A 4,078-nucleotide genomic window follows, 5' to 3' on the forward strand; every position below is an offset into this window, starting at 1 on the left:
CATGTCAGCAAATGGAGGTCTCGAAAGCTTTACTTTATCCATGTGAGTAAGGCTGATTTTACTCTGATAATGCAGCTCTTTCCCAGTCCTACTTTGAGAGCTTTCTAAGCTAAGTGACTCATCTTCCTCCTCTGTATTGGACAATGTTTCTGGACTATTCATAAAGTTGTGCAGTAATGGATCAGACAGAGTTTTTCGGCTGTTCCTAAGGTTTTCCCTGGCCAATTCTTTGAGAAGTGGATGGCCTCCTCCTTCTTCCTAGTCTGTCTCAGTCTGCAAGCCAGGCTGACACTTTTGCAACAGGTGCACCCCACTGGGTTTGAAACACCAGTGGCACAGCCTCAAGATTGACAGCAATACATCACCACAGTAGGACAAACCGACAGACAAGTTTGTCTCCCTTTGCTGTTGGAAACCCCTCCAGCCACCCTTACCTGGATCCCTGCAGCTAATTCCTTGATCTGTTCCAGTCCCCTTTGCCTTTTCTGTCCTCTCCCTGCTTCACATCTCAATGCTTGTGGGGCGTGGCCTGGGTTCCCTCTCCTCACCTGGGTCCCTATGACTGACTCCTCAATCTGTTCCTATCCCCTTTGCCTTTTCTGTCCTCTCCCTGCCTTGCTCCTTGTGGGGCCTGGGTTCCCTCTCTTCACCTGGGTCCCTGCCGCTGACTCCTCGATCTGTTCCGGTGAAGATATTACTATAATAAATATCTATGCATCCAATGAAAGTGCTCCAAAATATGTGAAGCAAATATTAATTGAACTGAAACGGAAAATAGACAACTCTACAATAGCAGTAGGAGACTTTAACATACCACTTTCAAAGAGGGTCAGATCAACTAGAAAAAAACTCAACAAAGATACAGAATCAACACAATCAACCTAATTGATGTCACAGACATATACAGAGTACTTCACCCAAAAAAAAGCATAACTCATATTCTTCTCCAGTGCACATGGATCATTCTCCAGAATAGATCATATGTTAGGACATAAAGTAACCCTCAATAAATTAAAAAACAATGAAATACTACAAAGCATCTTCTTGGATCACACTGCTATAAAATTAGAAATTAATAATAGGAGGATCAAGGAAAAAACATCAAACGTGGAAGTCAAATAATAACTGCTCAAAAATTACTGAGTAATAGAAGAAATAAAGAGTGAAATTTAAAAATTTCTAGAAACAAATGAGAATGAAGATACATCCTACCAAAACTTATGGGACACAATGAAAGCAGTACTCAGAGATAAATAAAAATCAATTTATACCATTAAATGCACACATCATGAAAGAGGAAAGAAACAAAATCAACACTGACTCAGCAACTCCAACAATTAGAAAAAGAACAACAAAAGAATCCTACAGTATTCAGAAGTAAGGAAATAATAAGTATCAGAGCAGAAATAAATGAAACAGTAAACAAAAAAACAACAGGGAAAGTCAATGTCTGGTTACCTAGTGCCACTCTGACAAGAATATGCCACAAATAGGATGGCCTTAACAAACAGGAGTTTATTCTCTTACATTTTGGGAGGCTATAAGTCTGAGTTCAAAGTGCCAGGCTCTAGGGGCTGTGTGAAAGCCCTTCGACCTTGGGCTGCAGCTCTGCCTCTTGCTCCGGGCCCACAGAGCTAGAGGCATCTCTTCATTCAGACAGCTACTGGCTACTTAGGCTAACAAGCCCAAGGTCGACAAATAAAATGGCACACTCCTGATGTTACCAAATCACATGGCAGGCCATTAATTCAAGTCCATTATAAGTCCCAAGGTCGGCAGAGCATGTCAGGCTGCTGAACAACGACATAGCTACATGCAGGGTCCAAATGTGCCATATGCTAGAGACTATTCCCAGAGCTGCTTCTTATATATGGCAAGCAGACTACTTACCCAAAGCAGCTACTCAGCTGCTTGTGGTAGATCCCACCATGGAGTTGATTGCCAGTCTCATCATGGAGAATAAGTACCACCAACTGCCCAGCCAAGCCAGGCCCAGCCAAGTTGACACACAAACTGAACTACCACAGTCAACAAAACAAGAAGCTGGTACTTCAAAAAGATTAACAAAATTGACAAACCACTGGCAAATCTAACAAAAGAAAGAGAAGATGTAAATTACAAGAATAAAAAATGAAAAGGGTGACAACACAATAGAACCAACTGAAATAAAAAAGATACTGACAGAATATTAAGAACTGTACTCCAACAGATTCGAGAACCTAGAAAAGATGGACAAGTTTCTAGAAACACAAGACCTACCTAAACTATCCCAGTCAGAGACAGAATACTTGAACAGACCCATAACAAAGGAGGAAGCTGAACAGGCCATAAAAAAAACTACCTACAAGAAAAAGTCCTGGACCTGATGGCTTCACTGAAGAATTTCACCATATATTTAGGAAGAGTTGACACCTATACTACTTAAGCTATTCCAGAACACAGAAAAAGACAGAATACTCCCAAACTCATTTTATGAAGCAAGCATAACACTGACACCAAAACCAGGGACAGACACCACTAAAAAGGAAAACTATAAACCAACAACATATCAAAAAAATAATACATCCTGACCAAGTGGGATTCATACCTGGTATGCAAGAGTGGTTCAACATCAGAAAAACAATCAATGTAATCGATCACATAAACAAAACAAAAGAACCATATGATCATATCAATCAACATAGAAAAGGCATTTGATAAAATCCAACACATGTTCCTGTCCAGAACTCTCAGCAAAATAAGGATACAAGGGAAACTCCTCAATATAATAAAGGGTATATATGTAAAGCCAATGGCCAACATTATTATTAATGGAAAAAGACTCAAAGCACTCCTCTTACAAATGGGAACCAGACAGGGATGCCCTCTATCACCACTCCTACTTAACAATGTATTGGAAGTCCTAGCCCGGGCAATAAGGCAAGAAAAAAATAAAAATCATCCAAATTGTCAAAGAGGAAGTAAACCTAACTCTATTTGCAGAGGACATGATCCTATACAGAGAAAGCCCAAGAGACTCAGCAAAAAAACTACTGGACTGAATAGAGAGGTTCAGCAAAGTGGTAGGATACAAGGTCAACATACAAAACTCAGTTGGATTCCTCTACACCAACAAAGAGACCTCTGGAAAAAAATAAGGGAAACAATACCATTTACAATAACTACTAAGAAGATAAAATATCTAGGAATGAAACTTACCAGAGACACAAAAGACCTATACAAATAAAACTATAAAACACTACTACAGGACACTACAAGGGATCTACATAAATGGAAGAACCTGCCTTGTTCATGGACAGGCAGACTGAATATTGTGAAAATGTCAATACTACCCAAAGCAATCTACAGATTTAATGCAATCCTGATCCAGATATCAACAATTTTTTTTAAAGACATGGAAAAAAATCAATTACTAACTTCATATGGAAAGGAAAGAGACCTCAGATAAGCAAAGCACTGCTGAAGAAGAACAAAGCAGGAGGTCTCACACTCCCAGATCTCAAAACCTACTATACAGCCACAGTAGTCAGAACAGCGTGACACTGGTACAATGATAGACAGATAGACCAATGGAACAGAATCGAAAATCCAGAAATAGACCCATCCAGTTATGGACAGCTGATCTTCGACAAAGGTCCAAAACCCATTAAATGGGGAAGAGATAACCTCTTTAACAAATGGTGCCAGCAAAATTGGATATCCACTTGCAGAAAAATGAAACAAGACCCATACCTCCCCCCCACACAAAAACAAACTCAAGCTGGATCAAAGACTTAAATGTAAAACCCAAAACTATAAAATTCATCAATGATAAAACAGGGGCAAATCTAGGGGCCCTAATTTATGACATAAATTGACTATCAAGCATAACCCAAAATGCACAGGAGATGGAAGAGAAGCTAGATGACTGGGACCTTTTAAAAATTAAATTCTTATGCACATCGAAAGGATCTGTCAAAAGAGTAAAAAGAGAACCTACAGATTGGGAGAAAATATTTGCCTATGACACATCTAACAAAGGACTTCCTTCCAAAATCTACAGAAAACTTCAACATCTCAACACCAAAAAGACAAATAA

At 39.4% G+C, this 4,078-nt stretch overlaps 1 protein-coding gene across 1 annotated transcript in view; it reads right to left on the reverse strand.

Annotated features, from left to right (window-relative positions):
• Positions 1 to 4,078, reverse strand: part of DMXL1 (Dmx like 1) — a 302,187-nt gene that overhangs the window by 202,074 nt on the left and 96,035 nt on the right. The gene's annotated exons all lie outside the window — the stretch shown is intronic.

Source organism: Orycteropus afer, unplaced genomic scaffold (assembly GCF_000298275.1).
Source record: "Orycteropus afer afer isolate SDZICR_OR568_19922 unplaced genomic scaffold, OryAfe1.0 scaffold00240, whole genome shotgun sequence".
In the NCBI taxonomy this organism is placed as follows: Eukaryota; Metazoa; Chordata; class Mammalia; order Tubulidentata; family Orycteropodidae; genus Orycteropus; species Orycteropus afer.